This window comes from Saccopteryx leptura, chromosome 8, assembly GCF_036850995.1.
Source record: "Saccopteryx leptura isolate mSacLep1 chromosome 8, mSacLep1_pri_phased_curated, whole genome shotgun sequence".
In the NCBI taxonomy this organism is placed as follows: Eukaryota; Metazoa; Chordata; class Mammalia; order Chiroptera; family Emballonuridae; genus Saccopteryx; species Saccopteryx leptura.
Genome location: NC_089510.1, coordinates 72,187,411 through 72,202,907, shown reverse-complemented (window position 1 = coordinate 72,202,907; position 15,497 = coordinate 72,187,411). Strand labels below are relative to the sequence as shown.

The window sequence follows — 15,497 nt, the reverse complement described above, 5'->3', positions numbered from 1 at the left end:
TACTTTCTATTCTCCCAGCTGCTCACGTATTCCTTAACGATAGTCTGCAGTAGAAACTTGATTATGCTGAATTCATACATTTCGATGGATTTCATCAGCCTAATTAATGCCTCAGTGTGGTCCTGGGGTCTGAATGAACCCTTTGCTATGTTTGAGGTGACAGACAGTGTTGGAATGTAGAAGGTTTTTCTTCCTTAGTTACTCAGGACGTACTTTGTGATTCCTCTAAGCAAGGTAGGTAGCAGTTATTAAACCAAAAGACTATGCAAAACAAAAAAACCAATCCCAATGGTAGAAAAATGAAACTAATTCTTCATTCTTATTACCTGTCAGTATGCTTGGATTTAATATACAATCTCCAAATCTTTAGTAAAGAGGAAAAGACTATCTCCGTTGCATCTTAAAACTACACTGAGAAGGAAAGTTGAAATAGATTCATGACTGGTAGCTAAATAGATTTTCATGAACTCATCAAGGCTGTCTTACTCCCTTTCTTCTTCCTGTTACCATAACTTTTAGACTATTTTACCTTTTCATTTCAACTTTCATCTTCTGCAAGAAAGCACTAAGGGCCAGTATTCATGATAAATTTCAGCCGCCCCCCACCCTTATGGGTGACTGCGTTCAGTGTTTTCAGGTGTAAATTAACATCTGAATGCGTCTCCTCTTTACTGACCCTTCCCACCACCACTATCCCCGGACTCTGCACAGTTGCCACTAATCTGCACCTCCACAACTTGCACGGCAGACTGAGGTCAATTTTCCAAACCGAACCCCCAACAAAAGCACCCAAAAGTGCTTGTATTGCTTAAGATGGAAGTTCTAACATATGCTGAAGTCCAATCAAACACCTGTGGAAGAATACCATTTAAGACATATTTTCTTGGTAATCAAGGGTACAGAAAGAGGAAGAAAAAAAAGAGAGATGGAGGCATCTTGGTTCTTTAAGAAATGTCCCAACTTGGGCAGGTGAAACTTAAAACTTTTACCTCACTTTGAGTTCCCAAGAACGAAGTTACCCCTGCAGAACTTCCCTTAAGCGGGGACTTGTCTGACCCTGATTCTAGTCCTAGCGGGAGCAACCTCATACCTCGACATCGATCTAATAGAACAGGAAACATTTCAGATCTATAACCAAATTACCACCTTGGAACTTTGTGCTTGTTATGCTAATGTAATGACTTCTGCAGTAAGAGTATATTTTCAGGGTTGGAAATTAGCTTTGTAGAATGCTTTGTGTAATGACAGACATTAGACAGAGAGACAAATGTGCCAGCAATAGTGGCACAATACTTCTGGCAAACACCCTGGGCTATTTTAACAGATAAATGGAGACCCAGATATGTTTGTAAAATGAAGCAGAGCGTGTGCCGGGGGAACTGGGTGAGAAAGCAGGTGCTGGCGGCCAGACCATTGCAGTGGTGAAGATACTCTTGCAACCCCTCCCTCTTTTCTCTCAGACCTAGTTGAGTGGAAGCTTAGTGCATTACTTATTCCCTTGGGGTGGATGCTTGGGGAGAAAAAAAGAAGTGTTTCATAAATAGCATTGCAAACAAGTAGTTACCTCTTGCTCATGGTTTGTGCAACTCTTCTTTTTTTTAATTGATTTTATAGGGAACAGAGAGAGAAGTGGGGAAGAGGAGCGGGAAGAAAGCATTAACTTGTAGTAATTGCTTCTTGTATGTGCCTTGACCAGGCAAGCCTGGGGTTTTGAGCCAGTGCCCTCAGCATTATAGGTTGATGCTTTATCCACTGTGCCACCACAGGTCAGGTGGTTTGTGCGCTCTTAAGTTTCAATTACAGAGAGTAAGGGGGAAAAATATTTGCTGGGGAGAGTTGGGGAACAGGTAGTATACGCAAGTTGAGAGAGAAATGAACACTTATGAGGTTTAAAGCCCTACGGTGGAGTTGTCCAGTACCTCCTCCGTATCTAGTGTATGATATCTTTGCATCGTGTGATTAAGAATGTAAGCAAATCTATCTGAAACTAATACAAAATAGTATCAAATGTAAACTGTAATTGAAAAAAATTACTTAAAAAGAATTCAGGCAAATCCTCAAATTTATGATTTATGTCTAAGAATCAAAAGTGAGATGGTTTAATGCACCATATTTCTGACAAAAATAAGGCTCTTCAGTGTACAGGGCTGGGGTGGGGTTAGTCATTTTTCATAATTGTAAATAAGGTAAATTCACACTCTGATGAATCCAAGAAAAGGACTCTTTTTATCAGTTACCTGCCCTCAATGGACATCAGGGCAAAGTCATTCACAGCCTGGTTATTGTGTGCCTAGTTCTTTCCCTCCCTCCTCTTCTCCTGCTCCTACTATCCCCACACACCCTGGGCAGTTTCTTTGCAAATAAGCGACTTGGTTCCTGATGGGTTTTCACCCCTTCTGCATGATGCAGTTTCTAAATGTCAACTTGCCACTATGGAGAAGCCTGTGAAGCCTTTTCTATGATAATGGGTAAATTCCACTGTGTTAACAGTCTTGTTTGGGGGCTAGAGCAAGGTTGCCAAGACATAGTCTGAATGAGTTGGGGGCTTCTTAGATGTAAAATGAGGCCAATTTGAAATGTTGGCACGAATGCTGAGCTTTCGATAATAGCCCATGTTGTCTCATTTTCTTCTAGAGTTGAATAGGAGCAAAATACCTGGCTTGATACAGTGATGCCCTGATGACAAATGAATTAATTAGAGTTTTGTAGTTCATCCCAAAGATTTTAGCAATAGTAGATGTGGGAAATGCAAGCTTCAACAACTTGAGTTTTAGGAAAGACAATTTTTATGCATCCATGCCTTAAAGTTATAAACTGAATTTGTCTCACTTAGCTTGCTACTGTCTGATCCCCTCTGTCACTTTTCTGAACTATAATGTTTAATACATCTATCTATTCACTGACAGAGCAGATTCATGAATCAGGTTCCCTTTCACCTTTGCTATGTAAAGAACACATAGCATGGCAAGGTCATGAGGCTTTTTAACATGGTTCTTCTGAGATAAATTAATGAGTTTATTACATAATCTAATTTACCAAGAGGAATAGATTTCCCAGTGGGTCTGCCCAGTACCACTTTTTAAAAAAAAAAATTCCCTTGGTAAAAAAGTCATTAAGTTAAAAGTACGGAAGAATACATCATAGATAAAGGAGGAGAGAATACAGATAAGGACGGATTACATCTTCTTCATGCTCTGGTCTGACGTGGCAGCGTTTGTCCGTGGCAGATTGTGGCGAGAAGGCTAAGCATGCAACAAGAGGCAGTGACACTGAGGCAGAGAAACAGCCTGCTGGAGATTTACCGGTTCATGTTACTTATGATCAGCTGCCATTCACTTACTTTCAAGCTAGAGGATTTAGATACTGCAGAAATCCTGGTCACATTGATGGGAATAACCTAGGGCTTCAAAGGATTGGTTTTGAAATTGTTGGACGTTTAGTTTCAAATTTTAATTCTAAAATCCAAATCTGAATTGCCTATTGGTCTGGGGAGAAAACCACCTTATTTGAAATTCTGTTATAAATGTTATGAGAGCAAGCAGACTCAGATAAGCTTAGACATGCTTTGAATCCCAGATCACCGCACTGTTATGCTACTTGTTTCTGGAAGGAACAGGGGAGCAAGCACCTGGTCTCTAACCAGGAGAGGAGCCTATTTGCAGTATCTCAGCAAATCTCAGCAGGTCGGTCCTCCTGGTTCAGAGAGACCATGGACATTTAAGCCAGCTGGGTAGTTCTGGTCTCCTGTCATCCAAACAGCATATTTCTCAAACTCAGAAATGCCAGATCGTCTTATTTCTGTTGCTAAAGATCTATGACAGCTGAGTTTTCCCTATCGATTATATGACAATGCAGTTCATTTATAGAGTTCAGGGAAATGAGCAAAAGTGGAAGAATCAATTAAATTGTGAACCCAAATATTTGTAGCTAAATCAACCTCCTAGGAGGGCAATGACTGATAATTTAATGTGAAGCCTTATGACTGGGTAAGTGAATTTGTAAACCATACAAGAAATTACTTACACAGAAAATTTATATTTAGCTCAACGTATGTGTTTAAAGTTGCTCCTGAATTAAAAACAGAGAGTGAACCCAAAGTGTAAAATACAAATCAAAGGGCACCCCTGTGAAAGTGTGAGTGTGTGTGTGTGTGTGTGTGTGTGTGTGTGTGTGGTGGGGGGAGAGGGAGTGTGAAACTGTTCATAGAGGCACTAACCTGCAAACACTTTGAAAGATCTTTGTCAGATTTAACAAGTTCTGAAATGATTAAATATGCATACCTTCTTCCAATGCATCTACAGGTTAAAAAAAAAATTATTGTTATTTATCTTGAGCGTCAATTCCTAATAGTTTTCTCTGTCACAGGATACAGACAGGCATGCAACTAGACATACAACACATGCCAAGGTCTTGCAGGCCCAAGATTTCAAACAAAGGAAAACTCGGGAAACATGACTGTAAATGAAGAGTGCTTGAGACAGGCGCGCCCAGAAGGGTAATTGGAGAACTAGGAAGAGAGAGGCTCCTCTGCGCAGTCTGACAGGAAGAAAGAGCCAAGCTGGAGCGGCTGGTAGGCTCCCTGCGGTCCCCCTGCAACCGAGCGCATTCCCCTGTGGGGGGGGGGGCAGGCTGTGGCTGGGCGGGGGCTATGGGCACAACCAACCCGACTCAGGCCTGTTCCCTGGCCACCCCTGGGCAGATCTGCTTCTTTATTGCCTGAAAGCCATCCCAGCAGGTTGAAGGCTTGATTCTTGACAATTTGTCAGTCAGAGTTTGTCATTGGCAATATGTAACTTTTCCTAAAGTTTTACTCTTGGGTACCTGAGTTTAGGAAGATGGTATTATTTTGTGGCTTCTCATCTAGATACGGCCCAGTTAGGCAGAGGAAGGAAAAGGAACATTAACTCAACGGCAGTGACTCCACACAAGCCCTGGGGACCCAGGGGAGAACTGCTTTTTCTCCTACACACCTCGTGCCTTCTCTGCACGTCCTCCACAGACTCAGTGCCCAGACTCCGGCTGTGCTGTTCCCAGTGGGTGAGATGCCAGGAGGAGGCAGGGCTTCCCTATTTCCCCTCCTACCCCGTATCCTTCATTCTGCAAAAATTTGTGTTCTTGGGCCCACAGTTCATTTGAAGAACCTGGGACTGAGACCCTGAAGTTTGAAGTTTTGCTTTGGGTTTTTGTTTGTTTTTGTCTTTTCTTTTGTAATTGTGGGTGTGTATGATTCTCAGATGCCCAGGGCCAGGACTGCCACTCTAATGTCGAAACCTTCCCAACTTCGCTCCTCCTTTTCTCTTTCTCTTGTTGGACTGGTGGGTGTGGAGGCCCAAAGGCTGGCCTTTCTCTGGGCTGGAGCAGCTGCTGTGCCTCACTCCTCTTTTCTGACCATCATTAACATTCAGTTTCAAATCTTCCATCTTTAACAATTTTCTGGGGAGCCTATGAGAAGTGCCAAAGGAGAGCCTTTTTTCAAGTGGTTATGACTTGGCAGCAGGCAGGCACTGGTCAAGTTGCCCCTGGCTGTGTCCTTCTAGGAGCTCTCCAGTGGGTAAGTGTTTAGCTGGGAGCGCTGGGTTTACTGGGACTGAGAGAACAGCTCTGAGAAAGTCTGAAGGCAAGCCGAGAAGCTGGGGTGGGCAACCAGCTCCTCTCTCCTCCACGCTGTCCTGGAGCACAGCCTCTCTGGTCCTGGCGGTGGAGCTCAGAACCGAGCAGGAAGTTCTCACGTTTAATTTCACCCTTCCTCACTTTTGTCTACTGCTCAGCTCTCTGGCCTCTCCTTCTTGATTCCAAAAAAAAGAATGTGTATCAGAAAGTTTCCTTCTGCCAAGAAGCTTCCTTTAACAACTCTCTTTTGGGGAAAGAAATCTGCTTCTGGGTCAAAGGGAGACCACTAAAATGTTCTGAGAAAGGACAATGAATGCATACCCACTGCGTGGGGTGGGTAGCTAAGTGTCATCAGAGCTTTGACCGTGAGTTGCCATGCAAACATTCTTCAGAACCAGCCTCAGAGTAGTTTTCTATCCCTGCTGCAAAATGTTAACATGTGATTACCACCAAAAATGCCACTCTTAACTAACATCCATTGGGATCTATGGAAAGGATAGAGCATTTCTTTGAAATTCTAGATGGGAGTTAAGGACTACCTGACTACAATTACCTTCACCTCTTAATCACGTGTCTTCCTAAACACCAGCCTCCTTTCCTATGAAACCATTGGTCCCTTAGCATAGAGGGACCCTCCCTTTAGAGGCGTGGTCCCTCCTCCCTTTAGATTCTTATTTCTAACTCATTTTTTCCTCTGAGTTCCTGAGCCAAATTCTCAGAATTAAATTATGATCTCCCAAATACCATCACAATTTAGAAGGGGAATTTGGGGACCACACTGAAAATACATGATATAGAAAATAAATGTTATAGCTGAATGCAGTTGACAAGTGGCAGTTTGGGGTATCAGCAATACATTCCACATTTTTTTCTACAGGACTTTTTTTATTATTTCATTTTCAGGATCCACTGATCCTAATAGATACAAGTTCAAACTGAAATAAATTAGAGAAACGCTAAAGAAAGACCAGATTAAGCCCTTCCTGGACTGGCAGCCATCGTAACCTGTACTTGTGATTATTTGGACAGATTCTTTCATCTGCTGGAAACCTAGATAGACTAACACCCAGAGACCTGCTTCTCCGTATTTAATTACAAACCTAGCAGAGTAGAGACTCTGCACAGGTTAAAAGACAATCAATCAGTGCTTATTAGCCATAACAAGTCAATAAAAATCATTTAGCTGCAGAAGCAATATTAACACACCCTTGTTACCCTCAGCCATAAGTGCCTGCGAATTTTGAAGCTTCTGCAACACATAGTATTTTACTGTTTCACTGCCTGACTTGAGGGAATTTCTGCTTGGATGGTACCTCAAGTTGTTTCCTGGAACTGTAACTTGAATGAGTTTTGTAGTCATTGTATCCCGTGGTCTCAGGATAACTGTCTCCAAGGTCTTGTATGTGTCTACCAGTGTGGTGGACATATAATTTCTTTGCCCCAGAGAGAAGGGCCTCATGTTGTAGTGGAGAACATGGGGCTAGAAATGCCAAGCAGGATCTAGGCTCCAGTTGAGGCATGTCATTAATAGTGTGAATGTGAGGCAGTTTGTTTCTGGGCTTCAGATTTCCCACATGTAAGGACACAGAGCAGGATAATCTCCTAGGGCCCCTTCAGTCCCTAAATCCTGTAGTTTTGTCACATATTTGTGAATTTTCAACATAAGAGATCCAGATCTATGAGTTACTGAATAAAATATCTCTTTCTTTTCCAGTCCCTTCAGTAAAAGTTTGTGCAGAAGCCTGACAACAGTTTTCTGGTCTTTTCCTGGGAAAGAGCCTAAATTCAACTAGAGGAAACCAAACCAAGAGACTTGGCCTTGTGTTCTTGCATATAAATGAACCATTGTCTTAAACTTGAACTCCAGATCCAATTTAGACATAATGTTTCACTCAAGATAAGGCCTGTGGTTTAGGAGATTCTGGTCTGGCTTGCCTCATTTTAAGACTTCTGTCATCTCTTTTCAAAACCTAAGGAGTACCTCATTTCCTGTTGGAGAGTTCCTCAGGCTTTGCCAGCCACCAGCCAGGTCTTTAAGGAAGCTTGCCAAGAGTTCCCGGCTGAGAAGGACAGTCTGAGTTCCTCCTAGAGAATAAGCTGGCATCACAGTGCAGTGACTCACCAACCTGCTGGCCCACTCTGTACAGGCAGGGACCACACTGTTTAACTGAGAGACTCGCATGCTTTAGCAAAGTACAGTTGGATCACATGGCAAAATCATCTCATACTCTATCTCTGATCTTCCCTTCCACTGGCTGTTTTGAACACAAGACAAGAAAGGAAATTATATCCTGAATTATATGATATTTTGTTTTAAGGTTAATTAATAGATCCTGGATATTATGTCCATTCTGTTCTGGGAATGTAGTGGTGGTTACAAAACAGTGAAAATAGGTCACAGCAAAATGAACATTCAAGATTAAGTCAAAATATTCCTCTGAAATTTCAGTATTCATTTTTAGACTGTCAGTTACTACATTTCTGTAATTCATCATTTTTTTTTCTTGGCTTAGAGTCAAGATGAGAAATGATATTTTAGGTCAAAGACATTGTTTTGTTATATAGCCACTGCTCTTTATAATGCAAATCCAGCCTCCCCTCACCAATGCTTGATCATTTGTAGTGCTCATGAACTTCTGGACTCTCTCTCTCTCTATCTCTCAATCTCTCTCTCTCACACACACACTCACCACCCAAATTCTAGAAAAGGTCTTTTCAAGACTTGCATGAGAAAATTGAAGAAGGGCCAGAGCAACAGTGACACTAGAAGTCAATGATTTTACTTTATAAAAAGTCATTGTGCAGTACACAGGTATTTTTTTTAAAACAGTTATTACTATGGGCCTGTGGTGGCGCAGTGGGATAAAGCGTCGACCTGGAACACTGAGGTCGCCGGTTTGAAACCTTGGGCTTGCCTGGTCAGGGCACATATGGGAGTTGATGCTTCCTGCTCCTCCCCCTTCTCTCTCTCTCTGTCTCTCTCTCTCACTCCTCTCTCTCTAAAAAATCAATAAATAAAATATTTAAAAAAAACCAATTATTACTATGATTAAAGAATATTAAACCTCTAAATTATTACAATTCTTGTCTAATTTCAAGTTACATATAGAAGCCATTTCAAAGTATTTTGTATCATAATCTGTCACCAAAAAGAAAAGAAAACAAAAAACTGATAGAGGTTTATAATGTGCATAGGTTTATACCATAGAAAATTAAATTTTAAATCATAAGTATTTTCATTGTTGTAGAACTTTAGGACAAGATAGCATTTGGTATTAATATAAAAAAAAAACATTCAATAGCTAGGTATTTTAGCTTCAATGTGTATTGCACTAAAATAAAGTACACATTGTGTTTTTTTTCCTCCTGGCATTCTTTTGTTAAATATGGAGTATTTTTAGTATGTTATTTTTAATGTATGTATTATTTTTTCTTTGGTCATTTGGTAAAAGATAAACTGTGTAATGGTAATAACCTTTTGCTTTTCTCCTAATTTTATTATTTCAAGTCAAGCAAAAACGGATTCTTTTCTCTTTGGGAAAAAGATTATGAGTATGTTTCTGATGCAAAAATGAGTATTTAGTTATAGTTTATTTCCTTAATAGATTAGTATTTAAAATGGATCTTAGTTCAAAGCTGATTATTCTCAAGGAAAAGCAGAGAGATATTAGAATTTCCAAGTAAATTAGATTGTTTAAAAAGTATTTTAATACATCATCCAGATTGTTGTCAGCTATTGGTTGAAAAACAAAAGCTATTTCTGTTGCAAATGTGAAATCTTGCTGTTCCAAGCACCTTACCAATTCCAGCTTCTTTGGAATAGAAGTGGAAATTCATATCAAAGAAATAGACAATTTAAAGCTCCCTCAATTCTTTTTTTTTTTTTTTTTTAACTTTAACTGTGATGGGCATTTCTGCAAGATGGGTTTTAACATATTTTTTCCTAATTTTTTTTCCTCCTTTCAGTAAGAAGAATAAGCTTTTAGAGTACCCAGTCACCGTGGTAACTGCCAAAAAAATTCTCCTGAAGTTTGAAGAGGTCAGCTAGCAGGGTCAACAACTCTGGCCTCTCTCTGAGCGCGGTCTAGCATGCCCCAGCCTGTGGTTGGAGTGTCAGGCCAGCTCTGACCCTGGGAGGTGGACTATTTCGGCTCTGATATAAATTTTTTGAGTCAGTTCATGGCCTGGACTCTCCAGGTGGCCTCCAGAATCGATTTTGACCTCCTGACCCTGTCTCACGGAGGCATAGCATCCACCCTAAGTAAGGATTTAGCCAGGAATGACAGCTTTCCACTGAGTGTTATTGGGGACAGTATAAACAGTTTGGAAAGCAAGTAGGGAGGTGTGAGTCCTAGAAATCATTAAAAGCACATTAAAAAACAATTTAACAAAATTATCTTTTATAGAAAAAAGTTCAAAATGTGTATTTGTTACAGAAATCTTATTGATTTGTAAGACTTTTAAATCAAAGAATAGTTTTGAATATACTCAGTAAATCCATACATCTTTATCTTTTTATATACTTAGTTACAAATATGCAAATAAATAGCCTGGCTTGCAATAAAATAGGTACAACAGGGATGTAACATGTACAGAAAAAGGAAGCTAGTTCTTAAAATACATTAAGGGATTTTCTAATATTTTAAATATTAAATTGTGTGTGTGTCTTAAAATGTTTATAATGGGAAAATAAAGCACCTTAAAAAAAGTCTGGAATGAAAATAAACTTGTGCTGCATTACAAGGACCTTGCTACTTTGTAGAACAAATAGCCAATGTATTATTCATTTGGATACAAATGAGATAAAAATGGTAAAGATAGAAAGTTAGATCTTGTATAGAGAAAACAGGAAGTTAATAGTGTCTCTGAATTAACTTGGAAAATAAAAAATAATGTAGATAAGTCATCAGTGACTTTTTTTCTTTCTTCTTTCTTTCTTTGTTTTGTTTTTTTTTTCAGGATGCCACCCTGAATGCTTTATTTTCTCCAGGAAAGTAGAGTTCTCTTTGAGAGTTCTAGCCTGTGAGCTCAGTATGTAAATGTGGTCATCAAGCAAGACTGAACTGCCAAGAGCGAAGATTTTGAATGTTTCGCTTTCTTAAAACCCTTCACAGCATTCCTTCTTCCAGTGGTACTTTACTCAAAGTTTTCACCTTTTCCCGGCGCTGTTGAAAAATGGTTCAAAGCAACAGTGCAAAAGCTAAACAAATTTTATTATGAAGTTGTTGAGATGGCATTTTTATCTGAATCCTTTGTAAAAATTAGATTTTAAGTAGGGGCGAGTGTCCTTTTGGGAGAGGGGGCAAGGCAGAGTAGAAGCAGAGAGAGAAGGGACAAAGCAGTTTATGTATATATATACTCTTTGTGTTTGAAGGCCTGTGTCTTGGCTTCTCACTATGTTAAATCCCTATTATAAAACTTATCTTCTCAAAGCCTATTATAGTATTCTGAGAACAAATTGGACCATGAATAACTTAGTTGGAAGTGTAGATTATTTTCTACTCAGGGAAAGTTAGAGATGACAACAGCTTAACTGAAAGAATAGTGATTAATCTTAAATAGATGGATTTCAAAGTTTCACTCTTGATAAAGAGTACCTTTGATGATATTCCCCCACTTCAGACTCATGTTTCCGCTTTCTTTGTATTAAGAGTTGCCCTCGCGATTACACTGTCCACCTACTATAGCATGGCTCTAACTGTAGATCATTTTCTTTCACGTTCTTAATCTGTCACAGGGTTACCAGAGTGACACTCTGCTTCCTATTGGTTAAATACATGGTTCCAAAGTGGTACTTGTGCTTAGATATCAAACTCCTTCTTAGGGATGATATCTTACATAAATCATAATTTCTCAATTAGATAAAATTATTATTCAAAAAAAATCTTAAATTTGTGTAATACTCTATAGTTTACAAAGCACTTCTCAGCTCATAATTTTGTTTGATCCTTAGAATTATGTTATGAAATAAACAAATATTATTAATCCCATTCTACCAATGAGGAAGCTGAGTGATTTGCATATTGTGATCTGGCCGATAAATAGAAGAACTGGAATTCCAACTCAGATGTTATAAAGCTTCTATTTCAAGTGATTAACCTGTAGCAATAAGCTCTTTAATTATTTTTTTGTGTGCTACATCCCTGAAAAGGGAGATTTTGTGTTAAAAAGCAAAAGTCTTTATGTTTTACAGATTAAAAAAAAAGTTAAAAGGCATGACTGAAAAATTCTATTCACTTAAAAGTGAATATGCTAACTATTGTTTTCCTTTGTGTATATATATATTTTGATGGTCTTTTTCTAGATAAAGGTCTTAATTTCTAAAAGTTAAACATGGGCAGCCCTATATACATTAAATAACTACCTGAGACTTTTTTAATGTACATAAAAACTATAGACTATATATTTCAAAATAAAATATAACAATAAATAAGCCTATAGAAACAGGTTCTGCATGTTAAGTAATTATTTGAGAACATGAAAGTGATTGTTATAGAGTGCTATAAATGAGTTTCCTTCTAGTGTTTTTTTTCCAGCTATATTGAGGTATAATTGGCCAATAAAATAAATATTTAAGATGTACATCATGATGATTTGATACATGTACACACTATGAAAGGACTTCTCCCATCTAGTTAATTAACATCCATCACCTCACATATTTATCTTTTTTGTGAGTATGTGAGAACATTTAAGTTCAACTCTCAACAAATTTTAATTATTTAAAACAGTATTATCAACTATAGTCACCATGTTTTAACTTGGATCCTCAGACCTTACTCATCTAGTTGAAGGTATGTACAATTTAGCAATATCTTCCTAGCCGCCTCACTCTCCAGCCCTGGCCCTGTTGGTTTTCAGGTATCTTTTAACATCTTAGCAAGTCTGCATGAACAAAGTTGTATAAGACTGCTTTTGGGTTTTTATTCTCCATGTTAAAATAAAGTTTACAAAATACTCTAGAAACAATAAGTGAAAGGTTTAGTTAACCTGATATTGATGTAATCTATGTAAACATACAGAAATCAAGAAATATAAAAGGATATCACCATGTGATTCTTTGGTTTTTTATTATATTTTTTTAATTATATAATATTGGTAGTGTGGGTATTAATGTGGAAATTCTAAGTTGTTTTTTTTATTTTAAATAGTATACAATTAAATTAGTCATTTTATATATACTTAAATTAAGGCTTTTGCTCCTGAATTATGCTGGCAGCCAGACAAATGAGGTCAAGTTTTTTAAAAATGAAAGCATCCAGAAAAGGAAATCAGCTGCTCTGGTTGGATGTTGCATTTATGAGGTTGTATTGATAATGACATAGAACCATTTCAGTGCTAAGGTTTGTCAGTTACAACGTGGTATGAGACTGAGATTGTTGTTGATTGGTTTGAATATAAATAATCAAACCCTAAAATTCACATTTCTCATCTCTTCTCTACTAATTTGCAAATTAAGAAAATATAAAACTAAGGATTTACATTAACATTGTTATATTTGTTTAGATGCTTTTTGAAATCTTTAAGTTTCTTTTTTCATTACCAACCTCATTCATTTTGTTCCTGTGTGTTTTTAACAGCTGCCACAGTTTCCTCCCTGCCTCTCTTCCTTCCTTTCTTTCTGTTCTTTCTTCTTTTCTTCTCTCTCCTCCCTCCCTCTCTCCTTCTCTCCTTTTTCCTTCCCTCCTTCCTGAGTTTTTAGGTAGTTTTGTTTTAAAATGTAGAGCATCTTGTCTAATGCAATATATTATGCACAACTGATATGCTATACACAATAGAACACTTACTTCAGTTAAACTTACAACAAGTCAGAGAACCCTCAAGTATAATATCAAGACTTCTTAACAACCAAAATCCAATCCTGAGAGGTCAACTTTTTTTTTCTTTTCTTTTTTTTTGTGACAGAGACAGAGAGAGGGGCAGATAGAGACAGAGAGACAGGAAAGGAGAGAGATGAGAAGCATCAATTCTTTGTTGCGGTACCTTAGTTGTTCATTAAATGCTCTCTTATATGTGCCTTGACCAGGGGTTTACAGCAGAGCAAGTGACCCCTTGCTCAAGCCAGCAACCTTGGGCTCAAACTGGTGAGCCTTGCTCAAAGGAGATGAGCCCACGCTTAAGCTAGCAACCTTGGGGTTTTGAACCTGGGTCCTCCATGTCCCAGTCCAATGCTCTATATACACTGTGCCACCACCTAGTCATGCTGAGAGTTCAACTTTTAATGTAATAGATTCTGGCAATTTCTCTCTTATTGTCTTTATAAGTCAGTTAAGCTATTATTTTTCATGTAAACTTCATAAGTTTCAAAAGAAGAAGAAGAGGAAGAGGAGAAAGAAGAGAAATTATTTCAGAAATTTGAAAAGAAATACTGTCAAAGTGCTACATTTGATTTGTATGTAAGTATGTAGAAGCATCATACTAACATTGAAAAGCATAAATAAAGATCAGCAATTCTTCATTTTTCTTTTAAGTCATCCTGTACAATATATTGTTGTATCAAAGATGTGTTTGTTCTCTCTCTTTCTCTTTCGTGCTCTCTCTCTCTCTCTCTCTTTCTCTCTTTCCTGAATGTATTGTTAGTATGGACAGATTAATATAATTTTTGCAAAATAAGATTATATCTTAAATGGTAGAATAATTTCTTAATGATGTTTTTAAACAAGTCAACCAGGCATATAAATATTCTGTATTCTTCTGAAAGGAAAAGTGTATTTCGCGTCAACTTAGAAAATCACAATGCAGCCTGACCAAGCGGTGGCGCAGTAGATAGAGTGCTGGACTGGGAGGCAGAGGACCCAGGTTTGAAAGCTCATCTGATTTGAGCGTGGGCTCACCAGATTGAGCGCAGGTTTGCTGGCTTGAGCGTGGGATCATAGACATGACCCCATGGTCACTAGCTTGAAACCCAAGGTCACTGTTTTGAGTAAGGGGTCACTTGTTCTGCTGAAGCCCCTGCCCCATCAAGGCACATATGAGAAAGCAATTGATGAACAACCAAGGTGCTGCAATGAAGAATTGATGCTTCTCATCTCTCTCCCTTCCTGTCTGTCCCTATCTGTCCCTCTCTCTGTGTGTCTCTCTCTGTCTCTGTCACAAAAAAGAAAGAAAAGAGGAGGAAAGAAAAGAAAATCAGAATGCACAGTGAAAAATTTAGTCAACTATTTGGCTGCTAGTTTCTACAATATTAGATTTTTTTCTTATCTCTTGATATTATGAATATATCTGGTATATTTTGTGTTGATAAGCATAATTCATGATTATAGAACTTAATTTACTAGAGAAACCAAAAGTTATCCTGTTTGTGTTGAGTATTGTTAACTGCCTGCTATTCATCAAATGAGTGCACTTGACTACCTCTACAATAGATATGAGGCAGTCCTCCAACTTGTACAAAGACAGAAAGACTAAATCTCTGACATTGTGGAATTTTGTGCTAGGTCTTATGAGAAGAATTGGAATTAAAACACACAAAAAGGCTCAAGATTTGGGCCCAGCTCCCGAGGAAAGAGAAATTAGCATGTACACAAGTGTCTCCTCAGAGTAAGCCATGGTAAAGGTATGAACAATATGAACACAAATATACGGAACAGCCTGGAGAAGCTTATTGGAGGAGGTAGGATTTGAAGAATTGATAGGGTTATAATAGATATGGGGCCGTATTCCAGGTGGAGAGGAAAGGTGGAAAAGTGAGACTGCACAGTGTACCACAGAAAATTATTCAATGGATTTAAAAGAAAGTTTCTAGAATAAAACAAAATGAGGCCTAATGTCTACTTAAACAGGCCATTCTACAGCTTTATTTATACAGGAAATACTGTCATCATAAGTGTCATGAAAACATTTCACTAGTAATAAAAATACTTCTTTTAAAGGTAATTAAAATTCAA

General features: G+C 38.3%; 1 long non-coding RNA gene across 6 annotated transcripts in view; it reads left to right on the top strand.

Moving 5' to 3' along the window:
• Positions 1-13,546, top strand: part of LOC136379855 (uncharacterized) — a 127,404-nt gene extending 113,858 nt beyond the window's left edge. For 2 of the 6 annotated variants that reach the window (XR_010746807.1, XR_010746810.1), the window contains exons 5-7: positions 4,366-4,570; positions 5,000-5,037; positions 7,325-10,505. This is a non-coding gene — a long non-coding RNA (uncharacterized lncRNA). Of the gene's footprint in view, positions 1-4,365; positions 4,571-4,999; positions 5,552-7,324; positions 10,506-10,569 lie in introns of those variants that run through there. The other 4 variants (XR_010746809.1, XR_010746812.1, XR_010746808.1 and 1 more) reach the window with 4 other exon arrangements.
• Positions 13,547-15,497: the final 1,951 nt, after the last annotated feature.